The sequence below is a fragment of the Melozone crissalis genome, unplaced genomic scaffold (assembly GCF_028551555.1).
Source record: "Melozone crissalis strain CALT ecotype California unplaced genomic scaffold, PUWL_Pcris_2 ptg000014l_1, whole genome shotgun sequence".
Classification (NCBI taxonomy): Eukaryota; Metazoa; Chordata; class Aves; order Passeriformes; family Passerellidae; genus Melozone; species Melozone crissalis.
The window spans coordinates 4,161,196-4,180,393 of record NW_026535792.1 but is presented as its reverse complement, the minus strand read 5'-3'; the positions used below and the strand labels follow the sequence as shown (position 1 = coordinate 4,180,393).

The 19,198-nt window shown below is 43.5% G+C and overlaps 1 long non-coding RNA gene across 1 annotated transcript; it reads left to right on the top strand.

Moving 5' to 3' along the window:
* The first annotated feature begins 2,945 nt into the window (after positions 1-2,945).
* LOC128935100 (uncharacterized) lies at positions 2,946-11,409 on the top strand. The gene is made up of 3 exons (XR_008482916.1): positions 2,946-3,005; positions 6,455-6,547; positions 11,353-11,409. It is a non-coding gene; the product is annotated as an uncharacterized LOC128935100 (long non-coding RNA).
* Positions 11,410-19,198: the final 7,789 nt, after the last annotated feature.

The following is a 19,198-nucleotide window of genomic DNA, read 5'->3' as shown; positions in this document are numbered from 1 at the left end:
GGTGCCTGAGAACAGTAAAGACCTCATTAGGAGCTGAAAACTGTTGGGGATTTCAATGTTGATAATGAAAATCTTATTTATGGAATTGCTGAATACGCACATAAAGTCTAAAAAGCAATAGCCTAATAGATGAAATAATAGTCCAAGGGAAAAGGAGGAATGTAATCACATCATTCCTATTTTCTAATGGCCATTTCCTTGCTTAGTCATGTTGAAAGAGAGTCAGGGAACTGGAAGGTGCAGCTGGTTCTGGCATCTTCCAGGCTGGTTTCAGGACTCGCATAAGTTTCCTGTCCAGTTAATATTTTGGTATATGCAAAAGGTGTGATCTGTCAGAGACTGCTGAAGATCTGGAAATATTCTTCTGCCTTTAGGCTCAGGTAAGAAAAGGTGTGAACCCCCAGCAGAGAAGGAAGAAAAAGATAAGTATGGATGAGGAAACTCCCATCGTTTTCTAAAACTGGGCTGTAAATACATGGTAATTAAATTTATGATAAATACAGCTTTTCTGTGATTAAACCCATCAGATGCTGCAAAGCCAGGACATGTTTACCAGGGAAATGTATGTTGTGAGGGAATAATGGCTGTACAGCTTCCTAACTCTACTTCATTGCATGCATTTATTCCTCTGAAATCAGCAATCATGTCAGAATAGAGCTAGTTAAATATGATGGGAAATAAGGGCCTTTAATACAAGCCTCTGTGCCTGTCTGTCCTTTTATATGGCACCTCCCAACACAGTGTCTGCGTGCAGAGTTCTTCACCCTCATCTGATTTAAAATGGAATGGATGTGGTGGAGACCTCTGGTCCGGAGCAAACTGCCCGAGATGAATCAGCTGCTCAGGTTGGCCTCACAGAAAGGATAACGGGGTTCTGTGCTCACAGCTGAGTTATTTAAACGGTCTGATTTGCTCCTGGGACATGAATGGGCCGAGTGCTCTGTCTCAGCCCCTGGTGCAGGAGGGGTCAGCCTTTGGAAAGCTGGATCAGGGCAGAGCAGCCCTGGAGCCCCTGGGAGCCTTCCCAGATCCCATCTCAAAGTGCTGGATCCTTGGATCGATGCTTTGGGTTTGATCTCCCTTCCTCCAGTCTCGGGTTTTGGTTGATAATTGCTGCCCTGAGATGTGCAGGATGTCTCTGCTTCGGCCCACGCAGCTGAAGAAGGAGTCTGGACTCTTCACTTTTCGGTCTTGAGGTTGTTTATTAATTCTTATCTGTAAAATTTTCTCTCTGCCCAGCTGAGATCTGCTCAACAAGGCAGCCACAGGCACTCAGTGTTGTCCTTTTATACTACAAACTACCTGTAACATATTTGCCCTTAATTCCCAATACCTATCACCTATGTTAGACAGTGCACTTCTACTCTAAACCAATCCCAAAGTGCCAACAGCACTGCAGAAAATGGAGAACACGAAGAAGAAAGGCTGGACATGCCCAGATTCCTCCATCTTGTCCTCATAACCCCCATACCAAAAATCCTAAAATCTATATTTTCACCCTGTGATCATTTTATTATTACACCATTCAAACCTCTGTGACTTTGAGGTCCTCATACAAAGCTGGTAATTTTCTCCAGGGGTCAAAATCAAATCCCCAGGTGCTCTGGGCTGGGTGCCAGGGTCTCTGAGCCCCCTGGTGGGGTCCTTGGCAACTCTGGACACCCAGAGGGATGCACTGAGTTCCAGCACTCCGGGAGGCTGGGGATGGCTCACATGCTAGGAGCACATGCTGCTGCTGCTGGTGCACCCTGAGGGAGGAGGGTTGAGGACTTCTCAGGAGGCAGCTTTTCCTAAGCTTTTTCCAAGCAAGTACAGGCTCGGATGAATTGGAAGGATTTCTCTGGACTACAGCAGTTTTGGTGAAATTGCTGAGAAGCAGCATTATCAGGCAAGGACACTTTTAATTCAGTAAAGATAGAATGCTTCAGCTGACTTTTGTTTGATTCTATTGTGAATTCTAAGGTACTATTGTGCACACCTTGAAGCCATTAAGGCAAAATGAAGAATTCAAATAGGATCAAGATTAAATGTTTTCTACTGCCCCAAACAAAGCATAATTCAATTAAAGTACCTTTGATGATCACTACACTGCAGCAATTTCATTTTTGAGATATAGCTCATCATTTAGATTAATCCTCCTGCTTGAAAGAAAAGCAAATTTTGGCATGCTGATGTTTCCTGCAGACCCAGCAGCCCATGAGAAGGATTGGAAAATTCAGACTGAGAGCATCTCTCTTCCCTTTCCCCAGGTCCTCTCTTTGATGCAGGACCATGGCAGGAGGGAGAGGAGGGAGAAAGATAAGAATTGGGTTTATCATCTATAAATACAGACAGCCCTTCACACTCACTTCCTTGAGAAGTCCTGGAGCACCAGGGGAAAGAGGAACAAAATAAATCTGAGAGAGGCTGGGAAAGCTCTGTGCATTTCAGGAATGTTCAGAAGCAAAGTTAACTCTGGCAGCCCACGTTCTTTAAAAAGACACCATCAATTAGTTTCTCAAGTTTGATTCTGTCCTGTATCTCCCAGCTGGAAAGTTTGGTGGGCAATAAGCATAAGTGGGTTGTAGAATATAAATCATTGCCCCTGACACCCAGGGAAAGCATCACTTGTTTTATACTGATGTGGTTGTGGTTGCTGCAGATTGCTTGTGCAGAATCTTGGGCAGGATCAGCAGCTTGGTTCAGGCACAGATTTTTAGATTATGGGAGTTAGAAGCTGAAAGAAATTGTTAGGAAGTTTAACAAAGAAAGGCTGTGATCACACTTTGACCTAAAATGGAATTAAACTGCCCACTGCTAAGGGACCCAGTAGCAAACCTGCCAACATTACTCAAAAATATTTTAAAATTTGTTTTATATGGACTGTGCTACATTGGATTTCTTCCTGCTTGTTTTTATGTTTGATTTTTTTTCCCCCATAGGTGAAGATGATGTGGAAAATAGACCATACATGGAAATCTGTGAATCTTGTGCTGGCATCTGCATAAAGGATCATTTTCTGGGAGGTAGGCAAATGGGCCATTGCTGGTGTTGATTAAAAACAGTCTTATGGTTAAAAAAAAAAAAGATAACAAAAATCCTGTCCTCTAAACCAACAAGCAAGTGACACCCAAGCCAGGAAGCTCAAAATCAACAAAATAAACCTTATTCCAAAAGCTGGATTTGGTTTTTAATTGACTGATTTCCTACCAATAAGAGGACATTTCAAGCTGGTGGGCCCGATGAGGTCCTTGAAAGCCCAAACTGAACAAGCATGTGAAATATTTAAGGCCACATTTTTATATTTATTAAAAACAGCCTAAATAATTAAACTAGTTGATTCACTGGTGGCTTTCAGGCTCATGCCCAGAGTGAAAGGTCATGACCTGACATACCAGGGCCCCACTTGGTACTGATGATTGACAGGAAAAGGAAATAAGTTGATATCTTTCACGTGGGAATCACAGCTTGTAGCAACTATGAGCAAGTGGGCTATTTGGACTTTGTGGGAAAACTTAATTGTGTTATTATTCAAAATCTTCGTTCCCAAAGTTGGTTCAATGGTGATTTATTTACTTATGTGATAAAACAGCTGTGTACTGTAATAAAATACAGGTCACTCGCTGATGTTTAATGCACAAAAGTGAAGATATGTTTGGGTTTTTTTGCTTTGAACTTACCATCAAGCTCAGCAGCAGGGATGGCTTTGAATTATTAGGAATTTTCTGTTAGTGTATTGGAAATATTCAATGTTCTCATCATAGTATATATTTTTCAGTGCTTGGTTATGGAGAAGGAGGAAGGCACCATACTCTGAAATATGAGTGCCTCTCCACCATATGCTTTCATTATTTCTTTATAATGATAAAAAGGGGCTGCATTCAGTGCCAGACAATGTCATGGCCCCAGAGATTTCAGTGGCCTGCAGAAGAAAGGAGAAAAAAGCATTTATGATATGAATGAGGATTTGAAATGGCTTTTTAAAAAAAGGCCTAAGATCCACTTTCACCCTAAATTCTGAAATCACTTGAAAGATGTCTAGATGCAGGGTTTGAAGAATAGCAACTTTCCACCAGGCTCTGTTTTAAATGCAGGATGGCTGCCATCTTCACCAGGCTTTGTTAGGAGGTCAGGTAATTGTACCAAGCAATAGGTCACAGCCTAACTTCACGTTCTGTGTGATTTGTTCTAGCAGTGAGCCCTGTCATCTTGATCCAGAGGGCATTTTCTGTGCCCCAGTCACTTACAAGTCAGCCAAGGGATGCACTCTGGTTTATCACTCTGAGTTCAGTGGGTTTTGTGTGAGCTGCCCTGTCTTTGTGCCTTTCTGCTCCTTCCCCAAAGTGTGGGCATGACATCAGCTGGGCCAGGCTGCAGGGCCAGGCCGCACTCCAGGGATTTTTGTGGCCTTTTCCAGAAATTCCATGCACTGCCAGCTCCTGCAGCCCTGTGTCTGCTGGATGATAACAGCCCATTAAAATTCCTACAAAGTCAAAAAGTAGTTTTACCCCAGAGCAGGCCATGGTGAGGAAAGTTTGCACATTTCAGCTCAGTGTGACACCACAGTTTGGATGATAAAGCAGGCAGTGCTGGCATTTCCCTCAGAATATCTCCACTTCTTTTCTGAGCCTTTCCTCATCTCTTATTCTTGATTCAGAGCAAAGCAGTTCTGCTTGGGAAGCTCTGGAAACTCTGCCAATTGAACCACAATCACCAGGAGAACTTTAAGCCTTAAAATAATCTGATTCTAACACCAGTTACACAGTAAATCAAGATAAAAGTTGCTTCACAGAGTAAGTAAGAGCTGGTGGCATTTCTTTTTCATTTTTTTGATGTTATTCCTTCATATTTAACATCTGGCAATAGTGCATGATATTTTACCAACAGCACAGACATCAGATCCTGCCACAGGAGTTCAGGTCTGTGATAAGTAAATCATCATCACTGGCTGAGCAAGGAAATCAAGAGAAATGGGTCCAGGGGCAAAAACATGCTCAAAATTGAAAACCTTTCTGCAGCAATACCAACCTACTTCCTCTGAACATTTGAGCAGAAGGGGGAGGTACTCAGCTCTCTCAGTACTTTCTGTCCATCCTTGTCCTGAAAGGAAAGGGCTATTCTCAACCCAAATCCAGCCAATTTCTGGAATTTATTCTCTTACAGAATGGAGATACAACAAACTGGAGAGCAGCTATCACCAGAGCTTTCTATAAAGCAGCAGCTGCAGATATGTGGAAACTTGTCCCCTGTGTTAGAGGCCACGGTGTGACCCTGCAGGGCCCATGGAAGTGTTTAAAAACCACGATGACACTGGGTTCTGACTGACTGTGTCTAGATTCAGCCTGAACATCAAGAGGAGAAGGGCTCTGTGTCCTGTGCCAATTCTCTGATCTTTCCATGGCTCTCCTCCTCCTCACCTCCAGGCTCTGTGTCTCAGCAGCTCCCTGAAGTGAGCACCATGACATGAATCTGGAAGGGAAGAAGCCCTCAACTCTTCAGAAAAGAGCAGTTATTCTTAGCTTTGTTTTGCTGATGTTTTTCTTTCTTTTCCCCCCCCTTTCTTTTTTTTTTTTTTTTTTTTTTTAAGAAAACAGAAAGCCTGCCAAAATTTGGGCTCTTTGATGTGCTTTGGAAAGAAAAACAATACTATCTATCCAAGTCCTCTGAAAGGAACAAAAATATGTCATTTTCAGGCATGAATTACTTGAGGAGAACAATCAATACATTTCACAATTAAAGATGGTCAAAAGTTTTTTTCATATTTTTCTGGAAATTGTTTATTAAGAAAATTTCTGAGACATTTGCGTGTTTCAGTTAAACTTTCTTTGGGAAGATTTCCTGAATTACAAGGTAGGTGAAAGGCAAGAGGAAGACACTCATATTTGCTGTAGAATATTCAATAACCTAAAAATACTTTGGGGGGAATATGCAAGACCCCATCCAAGCATTTCTTCTCTTGGTTTGGATTGAGTAGGTGAACCTGCCTCATCCATTTTATTCATCTTTCTTTGGGATGAGCAAAACAGTTAGGTCATAAAAGCAGGATCTGTTCTGTAATGTTTGTTTGTTGATTCAGCTCTCAGTGGACATTTTGCTTTGTAAAACTCTTATAAATGAGACACTAACTGCATTGTCTCATATTTAGGAAATTTGCTTTAGATGGAAGCCTCCCAGGTTGGAATCTTTGGCAGTAAATGTAGGGAAGCTTTTGAAGCTGCAGTCTTGGAAGTCATGACATAATAGCTAAACTTCTGTTTGCCCTCTATTTTTAAGTTTTCTCCTCCATCACCCCAGCAAATTTTGAAAGAGCTGATTTATGCTATGAGAATTTTTGACATTTTTATTAAGTCCAGGCATTTAATAAAGACGTTCTTTTCTTCAATGTGATTAAACTGAGGTAAAGAGGCACTTGTGCTATTTCTCTCTTCTTATTGAAGTTTTTAACAGATTTCCTTTTTTTTCCTTCCTGTGACAGGGCCTGTTACATCATTTCCATGATCTGCTCTCACTTTCCACTGCAATGGCTGCATGGGAAATGCATCTGCTTCTACAACTGAGCTTTAAAGAGGTTTGTATCTATTACTACTATTCTTGGTCCAGTGTTTTCAAGATAAAGAAGAGAAAAGAGAAAAACAGAGTACAAGTTAGACATGGACTGCAAAGGACGGGGACTGTTTCTTGAGGTTGGTATGAAGGTGTTTGTTCTCTCATTGCCTGTGCTACACTTGCTCTATGGATTGGGCTGGTTTACTTGGAAAGATCAGGGAAATCTAAAGTGGATTGGAAGAGAGCTTAAAGATCATCTCTCATTCCAAGCCATGGAAGGAAACATCACTCCTTACCTCAAACTCCAACTACTTAACTGAGAAATATAACAAAGCCTGGCTTTCAGACAAAACATGTTGTGTATTTCTTGAAGGTTTCTTAGTTTGACTTTGATTTCCAAAAATTTGAGACTTCTACAATATCTAATCACCCTGTGAAAGTCCAGGCCAGGATTTCAGACTTTGGGGATAGCAAGCAAATGCCTTAAATTAGAGGTTTCAATTAGAGAATATTAAATTCTCTTCTGTAACAAGAGATGTTTTAGGAGAAATGGGAATAGCCAGGTGGGAGTAATTGGTTTTGGAAGAGCCGAATGTGGGAGCTCTGCCCAGCACTTTCTTTTATTACAGCTGTTTTCCTTCCACAGCTCAGGAAAACTCATATTCATGCACAGCCTTACACTTCACTGGGATTCCCTGACTTGGAGACTGTCAGCACTGGCTTATTATACAAGCTCTTTGTTTTATCCTACACAATGCATCTCGCCATACACAATTTGGCCTCTTAACCTGCCATGAAATATTTCAAGGGCTTGTTGCTGGAAGGCCTCGCCTCTCCTGGCTGTGATTTGTGCATTTCCCTGACAGCTTCTAACGGCTCGTGGTGGGCTGCAGCACAATGAACTCACGCTGCAGAGCAGCACACTGAAAAAGATCTTTCAAATTATTGTTCCGGTGCAAAAGGTGCCCAATCACCTTCCACCTGCGGATTAGCTGGTTGCTATAGGAACACACTGTAGCTTTTCAGTGCTGTGCTGCTGTAGTGCCCAGATTACTGACTCTGACAAACACAATGGGGGGAAAGAATCACGGGTTATTAGCGCTGCTGCTGATGATGTGGTGTTGTAAACCAGGGGTGGCACGGAGGGGATGAATAGAGCAGGAGCCTTGGAACGCCAAGGACGGGAGGAGGAGAGGGAGCAGAGTGGAGCGGAGCTAAAGTCATCGCCACGGAAATGTTCTCTTTGATCTCCTTCTCCCCTCTGAATAGGTATTTTCATAATGTGATGCCAAATGCAAGCAATGCTGTAACTGATGGCAGAGCCACTGGTCATGTCTTTATCTTTGCAGGGGGCTGCTCCTCCTCTCTTCCCTTTTCTTCCAGTGAGTGCTGAAATCTGAACCTTTTCATTCCTGAAGGATTAACTCTGACCAAGGTCAGAGCAGCTAGTCACCAATATTCATCGTGGGTGAGTCAGGCCTCCCTGGGAAATATCACCTGAAACATCCACCTACACAGGGCTTTACTGGGGAATTTTGCAGCGTCAGAAATGGGGAATGAGCAGCTGAGATCAGGCCTCTGTCTGCTTTGGTGGCCATGACTGAGGCTCAGGAGTTTATGCTGCTGAGCACCCTCCTGCAGAGAGAGCTGCCTGTGTGTCTCATAGGGGAGAAATAACTGCTTGCAGCTCTGATTTGTAGATGGTCTAAAAATTCCCAGGAATAGCTTTGCTACCACTTGTGCTTGGGCAGGGTGAAGCGAAGGAATAAAATATATACTTGTCCATTGCCTGTGTGCCTTGAGCAAAACAAGCTGTGTTTAGTCACAAGTTCACCAGATGGTACTCTGGGGGTTATTGCTGTTATATTACATTACTGCAATATATTAGACAGGGCACAGTGATTCATTCCCTCTCCTCAGTGCTTTTGGAGGCTGTTTCCCTCCCGATGGAAGCTCGGCTGACCCTGCTGCTCGTGACCCTTGGGACCCCTGTGGGCTCCTGTTGAAGCACCAAACACCAGAGGCAGCACCAGACCTTGCACAAGGCCTGGCTTGCACTCTGAGAAGTGGCTTCACTTTCTCATTTGAGACAGCTGATGTGGGACATCATTTTGTTTCAGCCCTGGCTGCCTCCTCCCTCCTGCCCTGCTCCAGCTCTGCTTGTTTTGCCTCCTCACTGGGGCCTCCCCGACCTTGCAATTGGACCCGTGTGACCCTCCAAGCAGGGACACGGCCTTGCTCAACCCCTTGTTTGCAAAATGGACTGAAATACAGAGTTTGCACTGTACTTTAGAGCCCAAGGACTATCAAAACACCACAGAGAGGTATTGTTTTCCTCCGCTTCTGTTACTCTGTAGGCTGAAACCCTCAGCCCAGTGAATTATGTGCTGGCTGACACCTAAGAACCCATCCTGGGTTGGTGCCACATGTGCACGCAGGGCATAGGTGCTGCTGTTGGTCAGCTGGACAGCCCCTGGGACCATCTGCCACCCCTCTCTGGCCTCCCTGTCTCACCATTATGCTCACTGACCAGCTGCCTTTCCTCATTGCCCTTGACAAAGCTCCCAAGCCACAGCCACCCCTTGCTGAGAGAGGAGACAAAGAAATGCCACAGCCCCTCACTCTCCCCATGGCCTTGAGCTTCTGATCTCAGATCCTTCTGCTCCCCAGCCCTGCCCTCGTGGTGCCAGCACACTGACTTGTGCTTTCCCCTAGCCACAAGCTCAGGATCACAATTTACTTCAGTTTTGCCCGAGGCATCTGAAAGAGTGATGGAAAAGTTGGTCAGAGCATGCTTGGATCAGAATTTCACTGCAGGTGTTACTGTAATTTCAGGCAACTTGAAAACTGCAAATTGGGCCCTCTGTCCCTTAGATTATGCTTCTCATTTTATGATCCTCTGGTGGAAAATGAATTTCCTAGGCTGAGCTCCTGTCTGCAAATTTAGAGGGACAGAACACACGCTGCCTCTTCAGTTTTAAGTGGCTTTAAATGGGGACATAGAATGGAAATTGAGAGGGACACCTAACCAGGGAAGTATGGAAACCCAGCTCCAATAAAGGGATGGGAAAACCTTCCATCACCATCATCACAGGTATGCATGACCTTAGCAGAGCTCAGGAGTGCTGTGGGAACTGCAGTGCAACACTCCTGTTATGCCTTATTTTTTTATCAACAATGTTCTCCTCCACTTTGACGTCAGCCCCGAGATTGCTGGCTGTGGTGCTCTGCACCTTTCATATTTTCTTTCCAGTCATAATATTGCTTCAGTCGTAACCTCAGCACTTTGAGGAATAATTGTCCCTGACAAGGGGGTGAATCACTGGCAGAGAGTTGATAAGCATTACATACAGATGACAGAAGTCAGGACATATCGGATTACTGCTGTGAATATAATAAAAGAGAGCCTAAACACTTTGGCAGCTCAAAGACAAGCCATTTCATAACTCTCTAGTGGGGCTATTATCTTCCATTTACTGCCACTGATAACCAGGTTGCAACTGTCTCCCTAGGATCTAGTTACAATTCACTTAACACTTAGAGGACCAGACATATTGGAGGACACTCAGATGAGGATAATTTCTTAAAGATCATTTATTTTTAAATTTTTTATCTTCTTTGCTTCCCCTCTTTATAGTGCGATAAGAACCTAAATCAGGAAGCTTTGAACTTCTTTGGGGAAAGGAGAGTTCATGGTCATCTTCCCTTTAATCTTTCACTCCTGAGTTTCTTTTGAAGCCAGTTGTTCATCTCCAGCTGGATAAGTGACAAGCAGGTTTCCACCTCTGCTACTCTTGTCACGCAGACCTAAAAGCTTGTTCTGATACTGACTCCATTAGGTTTGCACGTGGGTGTTGCGTTTTCATTTTTGCAGCCAGGAAGGGGCACCTGAGCTTACAAATCAGGGGGTGTTGGTGTGTATCAGTAACAGATAATTCACAGCAGTGCCAATTACAATCCCCACTGGTGGAGGCTGGATACAGATGATATTTATATGCACTGTGTGAGATTTTGTTTCTAAACCTCCCTGCCTAAGAGGAGTTTAACACTTCATGCTCCCAGATGTCAAAGTTCTCTCTTTTAGGCTAAAGAGAAAAGGCATTATTTGGCTGTGGCAGAAATCTGGTAAATCAGCAGTGACTATTCTTACTGGCCAGCACATCAGTGAGAAATATTTATTAATCTGAGGAATTAACCCTTCTGTGTTAAGGGAAACTCTGTACTCTGCAGAACTTTGCTCTTGTATCCATACCATGATCAGCAAAGGTAATCTCTGCTCAGCTTTCAGCGTCTGAGGTGTTTGCAGATGCAGGCCAAAAGTTGATTCACCCTTTTTCAGGCTGAAGAATGAAGCATTTTTCTGTAAGTTTGGCCACATGAATCCACTCCAGGCTACCAGAGCCCCCTTCCCAGCCCCTGGGGGAGGAATATCTTGGCCAAAGGTGGATCAGGAGGATGGGAGGATGAAATCTCAGTGCTGTTGGCAACTCAGAGGTTGTGCATTCATAAATGAACCCCTTATCCCATGCCCAAGTGTTCTCCTTACATTCCCATCACTGGAAGCTCTGCAAAGAAGCCTCTCTGTGTGTCTGAAGGGGCAGATTTGGTGATCTAGAAACTAAAAACATCCTTCTGTTACTTACTGCTTTAACCCACAGTGCAAACTTTACATCTCAGCTGGCCAAAAAAAGGTCCTTACTGCTTTATGTAAACCACCACAAATCTGTTTGGGAGAGAAATTGTACCAGGCTTTCTTAAACTACAAACAATAAGCAATGCTTAATTGCCTTTTCCTTATGCTTTGCATCTCTGCTTGATTTTTCACAGCACAAGTCCTCTTCTGCTACAAGGAACCTGTTAGGGGCAACAGCAATTAAGGAGGGAGGAAAGAAGCTGAAACAGTAATTCCAAGTGGTTTTCTCCTCAGGACTTCTGGATCCCACCACTGACTTTCCAGCAGCCAGGCCAAGGCAGGTGAATCCCTCTGTGCCCTGATGTATCCATCTATAACATAAGCATGGTCAGCTTTACCTGCTCCACCACTTTGTCATGTGGTGCACCCAAGAAATATCTGTGAATTGCTGTAAGATTCTGCCACCAAGGGAAGGCTGGAAGTGCCAAGTGTTGTTGTTGTTATTGTATTAACAATGTTGGCTGTTTTCACTGTTCATATGGTAGCCTGGCTGGAATTGGGCAGGAAGCCCAATAATACCAACAACCAACAAGAAACTAAAATAAAATGTTTTACTTAATGAGAGCCTCTGTTTAATCAGAAGCCTGTGTAATTATGTCACAGAGGGCTAAGGATCTAATGTTTTCCTAATACATTTGCTTTTAAAGGGACGATTAACCCAGCATATTTCAAGATGATAAGCTGCTTCTTTGTTCAGTTCCAGTTATTTTTTTTTTCTGCATTCCCTGGTGAGTCCAGAGAGAACCTGAGAGTCAGAGGATTTTTCTTAATTGCGCCATAACTATCTTGTATGTCTGATGCTGGAGCATTTTCTAAAGACACAGGTTATTAGTCCTGGGTTGGATGGGTTTGCAAGAGAATTCAGATGCTGAATTTATTCTGGTTTGGCTCCTCTGAGGCATGGCATACATTACAGAAAGGCCTCAGTATTCCTGCCTAAAACAGTCAATATTCTTAGCAAGCAATTTGATCAGGAAGAAGGAATAAAATTATACCTTACCTTGAAACAAGTAAATCTTGGTTTAAGTATTGAAGATTGGTTTTGGCTTGCTTTTAAATGTTATGTTTCTGCACATATTTTGCAAGATCTGTGCACGTGTCTGTCCTTTTCAGGTCAGTTCTTTTCATATGTTTTGAGGAGAATAACTAACAAAAAAGCTCTTCATTTCCTAAGGACCACTGTCTTAGGAGATGATAAACATCAGTCCATATTGAGATTCCAGGAAACACATTTATGCTGCATGAGATGGAGGAAAGGTCTCTGCCATGTACATGAGGTTCTGTGATTTACTCTTAATGATATGACTGTAAAAGATCTCATGGACCCTCTGGGGAATTTATCCCAAATTTTTTGCCAGGAAGGACATTTGCTAATATCCAAGGAGGCTCTTCCAGGACAAGTCCTGGTTTGCCACAGGGAGGATGGAAGACTCCCCATTGGCTTCCCCTTTCTTTTGTGAGTAGCCACAAACATCAACACCTGTGTTTATGGTGTGGTGACATTTACTGGGTCTTTGTACAAACTCTTTTACAGTGTGGTTTGCGTTTGTGTTTAGATGTGAAAATGGTGAGGATGGGATACCTTTTCCATGTAGTGTGGTAGTCCTACATATTCCTTGATTGCTGCAAGTTGCTTTAAAAAGGGGGGAAAAATGGAAGCAAAAGAAAGGTGCCTCCTTTTATATCAGCTATTGGCCACACGGGACTTTGGTAGGAAGGAAAGAGTTAATAATATTATTATCAGGTCAGCAACTTTGAAAGGCTCTTCCACTTTGAAAACCATTTTCTTAATTATTTTACGTTAACACTTAAATGCATAGAAAAAAATCACGTGTAATCTGAAACCCCAGACTTGGGGACAGGACTGGATTGAGATAACATTAAAGATTTTATTGCTGTTACATTATAAATTATTTCTATTATGATGGCCCTATGGGTATTACATTCTGTCAGTTCGCTTTCACTGTTACATCACTTAATGTTATTAACACACTTTAGGGTATAACATTACAGTTTTATTGTGGATATCTTAAACACTTACATCCAAAGTACTGAATCAAGTTATTATCCTAGCTGACCAGATCTGGTCTATTATCATTTTATCACTCATAAAAACCTGTGATTCAATTTGATTTAACACTTGAGGAAAAATCATGGCTCATATATGCTTAAACCTAGTTGCAATATTAATACAAAGCAACACATGGATGACTTCATTTTATTAAAGTTGAGGTAGCCCTGGGAACTGCATTTATGATTTTATGCCACATGAGAAATTTGATCTGACCTGTTGCCATTTGTGATTCTCCAGTAAACTAATGAGGTTTTCTCACCAGTATATTAAAGAATTGTGAACGTTTTACCTTTCTTACTGCATTCATTAGACACTCAGAAACCATAAATTTATCATAATGCCCTAACCATGGAAAAAGGTGCTCTTCCCTGTCTTGGAGTCCTGCCTTGTAGACTGGTAAAATGTTGCACTTTAGAAGGCAAACTGAGTTTAATACTTGAACAAAATGAGCCCCTTATTTCTGTGCTTAGAGTGTAAACACTTTTCTGTGCAAGACAACTCTGTGTAGTCTAACAAAGCTCTTTTACCCTTGCACAACATTTGGAGGGAGAAGTTGATCCACTGAAGTCACTGGTTGAACATCGATTTTGGTTTGTTGGCTTTGTTTGCTGCCACTGCCTGAAATATTTAATATCTTGCTCAGGTTATCTGTTATGTCCTTTGAGGAGAAGACCCAAGGACCGTGTGCGAAATTTAAAATGTCAAAACGAAACGTTTCATCTGTTCCACTTCAGGGGAAGGGAGCAGACGAGGCAGTGCCAGCGTGGAAGAGCAGAGTGCTGAATGACCCTCAGCAAGGAGCTGTGCTGCTGCAGCCCCGTTCCCAGCAGAGCCGGGGAAGGGCTTTGCAGATCCAGGAGTTCACGGGTGCAGTGACACTCCCGGGCACGAGGGTGGATGCGCCGAACCCACCGGCCCCGCTCCGTGCCATGCGCGCAAAATCACCCTGGCAACAGAGCTGACAGCTTGGGAACAGCAGCTGCTGCTTAATGAAAAACATTAGAAAAATAACTCATTCTACATCTCTGTCCTCTCTCTGCCTTCTCCTATTTATCACCAAAAAAAAAAAAAAAAAAGTGTTCTGTAGCCACCACCCAGAACTTTAAAAAGCCTCAAGGTGTGAGGGTCAGGCACACAGGTGTGCAGGCAGAGGTGAGTTTCAAAAGCCAAAAATAAAGTGACTGTTTAATTCCAACACACACATTTTTCTTCTTAAGCCACAGCTAAATTGCTTGCCACTGAGCAAGTGGGCCTATGTGCATCTTGTGGGAGCACTGGGAATGTGCAGTTATTTATTCTTGCATGGAACACGCAACAAACAAGCAGCAAGGAGGCCAAATGTGTGCTAAATTCCAAATCAGCATTCTTGGTTATTGCTGCTTGAAGTACCTCTGTTTCTGCTCAGCACTGGGCTCACTGGAAAGAAGTAGCCCAACAAAAGCAAATAACTGATAAAACTTTCCCCTTTTTAGTTTTCAATAAAACCAAATACCAATTTCTTTTTTTTTCTTCTGTTGGAAATGTTCTGGAAAAGTCCAATAAAGACAACTGTAAGGCAGCTTCCCTGGGTAAAAACCAAACCAAAGTAATGCTACATCACCATGTGAAATAACAAATTAGATGGAGAGACATTAACTAGTGTCATTCATCAGCCCGAAGTGATACAATTTATTACAGGATAATAATGGCCATAGCTGCATAGGTAGTAAAGGTAAAATTACATCATGACTTGCATTAGCAGTATGAGATTATAGCCTGATTAATGCACAATTAACTTGTCATGGGTACAACACATGTGTTTGTAGGTGGCCAGATGGGTTACACCACATCTCACACTCACATATGCAGCATTTATCACTTTCTCCTTATCTCCAGAAATAAGGGGGCTGCATCCCCTACAATCCTCAGCCCCCTCACTGCCTTGATGCAGAGCTGCCTAACATCAGGGTATGAGCAAGAAACCCTTGGAGATGACCCCTGGAAATCTCAAACAGCTGCATGAATGCTACTCCTCTCTGCAGATGGAGACCTCATCCAAGGAAATTCCAAGGAGCTTCTCCAAGGTGAGAGCACCAACCTCAGCTGCTCCTCTGCTGGCAGGACCACTCACCTGGGCTGCTCCCAGAGCTGGAGATCACTCTGAGCTGAGAAAGCCCCCAACACCCTAAAGCACTCTGGATGAGGAATCCCTTCTCTCTTTTATTCTCATTTTGTGGGGGAAATAATTCAGCTACGAGAACAGCTGAGAAAGATTTTTACTTTTAGTTGCAAGTATTGGTGGAGGTGTTTCAGCTTCACCTGAACTGCTCTGTGGGTGCAGAACTGGGTTATTTGTCCATGTGCTGACATGCAGGTTTGCTTTTTCATACTCTTCCTCCTTCTCTTGTGTTTTTTCTGCTGTGTGGCTGCAGGTCTGGCTGTGTGCAAACATGAATAAAGCAGCAAGGTGGCTGAAGGGAGACAAAGGGCCCCCAAGTTTTAATCTCTGTTCCATCACAAACTCAATGTTTGTCCTTGAGAAACTCATTGTAATTTCTCTTACCAGATTCCTCAGTCTGAAGGGGGAGGGATATTACATTTTTAGGCCAGCCTACCTCACACTGTGTGTGATATTTCAATTAGCTGTTTGAAGTTGGAAATTGCTGAGTGATGGCAGAACAGAACGTCTCAAAATACATGGCATCAGGTTTTTCTCTTTTTTTGCACACATTTTCAGTAGTGAAATCTTCTGGAAAGGATTGGCTCACTTTGATCCTTCCTGTGCTTTATTTTTATGCTTGATGGTACTCCCCAGTTCCAACACCAAATGATGGTCATTTTCCAGCATTTCCAATTTAGAAGCAAAAGCTTATACAATAAGGAAATAAATCTAATTTTGTTGCCATGAAATGTCTTTTCCAGCTGACAGTATTGAGCACTTGGATATGGGGCAGCCAGCAGTGGGGAACATGCAGATTCTGAGTCCCAGGTGAGCACATCCTTAGTGTTCAAGAGAAAAAGAGAACTATGTTATGTTTGTGTTCAACTGTTAGAAAATTCTAAAGTTCTTTAGAATTACTTTAGAAGCTTGGAAAGTTCTTTAGAATTACTTCTGCTGAATGGAATTTAGCAAAAAAATTCCTAGCATACATGCTTGTATCAAACAGTTCCAGGACAGACAGTGCCATTCATCAATTCCACCCCTGATATTTTTGATTCTGGGATGATTAGCTCAGGATCATTTTAGATGGTACTTCTCCTGTCTAGAGTACACACTTCACTCTGCAATGTGCTAGGCATCTATTTTTGTTATTAGCCATTCACTTTTTTATGCCCTGGTCTCCATTTTGAGTGTAGTCTGGGAGATGCCATTGATGATGCTACAGAAAGGCAGCCAAGGCTTCATTTACACAAGTAAAAATGAAAAGTGACATCAGCATCTATTGGAGCTGTAGGTTCTGATATAACAACATTCAAATAAGTTTTTACAACAGCATTAAGTCTGTGTTTGAGTGCTCCCTAGGTCTTAGACTAGCCTGGGAGAGAACAGAATCTGGTGTTCTCCCTTTGACATGTAGCAAAAAAACTCATGTATTATTAAAAATAAAATTATTCTCTTTCTTCAGGAGTGGTTTGTGTATCTCTTGAAGTACTTCAGGATGACAGAAGAGAGAGTTTCAATTGCACCAGCTGAAATAACTGACTTGCTCTTCAGTTGGAAAAGTGAATTTAAGATTCAATGATCGCTGCTTACAATGTCCATTGGCAAAGACAGGAGGAAAACATAATTTCCTTTGTTAGCAATCTCACTGGTAAAAAGGAAATGTCAAGCCTGAAAATGTAAATAGAGTAGACTTGGGGCATGTTGAGAATTCAGGCAAAATACTTTGGATTGAAGTAGTTAATTGGGAAGTCTGAAACATTTCAATGTTAAACCATTAAATGTAAGGTAAAAAAATAAAAAAAGTAATTACTTTTGAGACAGACATCCACTTCAAACCCAGAAACCAAAAAAGATCCTTAAATTAAACAGGCCAAATAAAGTCATAATTTAGATAATGTTTTGAGGAGGGAAAAAAAATCAGTGGATTTCTCATTCCAAATGGCAAAGGGAAAGGAAGTTTTGTGCAGAACTTTGTCAAAGCACAAAATTTTTGCTGTTTCTCAGAAGACATCCCAGCGCATCCCAGAGCAGCATCATCAGTGGCTCATCAGTGTTCACTCCCAAATTACCTCTCCAAGCTTCCCAAAACAGGAAAACTCTCACCCACAAATTCCTGCCTTGCCCTCTGAGCAGGATAAATGAGGGGAGGGCAGTGCAGGTGGCTCCTGCTGTGTTTTGCTGTTTGAAATTCCCTCTCAGCCCCATTCCTGACGCCCGGGCAGGAAGGCTGTGGGAGCTGAGGGGATCTGACATCCATGACTAAGGCACTTGGTGCTGCTGTCAGGAGCCTGCAGCACAGCCAGGTATCAGCTCGCCTGGGAGCATTACAGAGCAGAAATTGCAGGGGATTGGGGTGCACCCTTCCAGCTCCTGGAGCTGCTTTGCAATGTTTCTGAGCACAGAACACGCCAGGCAAAGGCAGGAGATTATCCCCCCCCTCCCTCCTCCAGTCTCCATCAGTCCCCAGCCCAGCCTGTAATTTGGCAAGATGAATGAAGTGTTTTCGGAGTGTCATCACTTCTGCCTCTGGCAGATTTGCTTCCCCAGTCTGCCTTTCGCCTTTTGGACCTGTCACTCAGCCCTTTGGCAGAGGGGAGGAGGGGGAGGGAGGAGGAAATCATCTCTTTGCTAATCACCTATCACAAGCAATGAAATCCCGCAGGCTCCGTGCCAGCTAGGTACATTTCAAAGGGAAATGGAGGGGGGCAAAGTGTCACTCAAGGCAGATATTTATGAAAGATGACAGTTTGCAAATATCTCAATCTTGGACAAGGCTGCTCCAGTGACACAGAGGAGTGTTGCAAAATTGGAAGAGTCAGCAGCCAACATTTATTTCATCAGGACCTGTCCAATCTTCAGTGATCGCTTGACAGTCTGGGGATTGCTGGCACAAGCCGGCCCCTTTCCATTGGTGGCTTTACTTTGGTTTGCATGGATCAGCCTAAAGAGTTGTAATAAATATGTAAAGAAGGATAAGAGGAGTAGTTTTGCAGAGCTGCATCCTCAATGGGAGCATGGGCACGAAGCTGTGCTCCCCCTGTTCAGGGGAACACAGCAGTCGTAATTACAGCCCTATTGATTGCTGCTGCACGGGGACAATGAGATTTGGGGACAAACAATGAGATTTGGGCACCTCTCCCTCGTGGGGACCCCCCAATGACTCTCAGCTCCCCCCATTGCCACAGCAGCTGCTGAGGGCCTTGTCCCCTGTGTTCCTGTGTCCCCGTGTCCCCAGCTATGGGTGCAGTACAGGAGAGATGTCCCCTCTACCCCCAGGGCTTGGAGGCTGCATCGAAAACTTGCTGCTTGTGCAGGGATGAGGTGAATGATCTAGGAACTCATTTCCACAGCTGTGAGTGGGCTGAGGAGCTCACCTGGGCCTGGGCTCCGCCCTCCGCACCCTGAGATAATAATTGCTGTGAGCTGCTGGCCCCAAGGGCTTGGCCGGGCAGGGCTCCAGTGCCTTCAGAGTGCAAGGGAATACTTCTCCCCTGCTTCACTCAGCCCCTTCCTGGAGGCTGTGGGTGCTGGTTTGGGCCATGGAGGCTGACTTGGACCAAGAAAAGGGATTTGCTGCATGGAGTAATTCAGGTAGGACAGTGGGAGTGCATCAGCACAGGGAGGGAGGGGGCAGAGGGTTACAGGAGGAGCAGCAGGGAGAGAGGAGCTGTGTTGGTATCAGGGGAGTGTGGGCAGAGCAGGGCAGTGGGGTGAAGGAGCAAGGAAAGGCACATCCCAGTGTTCTTCCATCAGCCATCCAGCA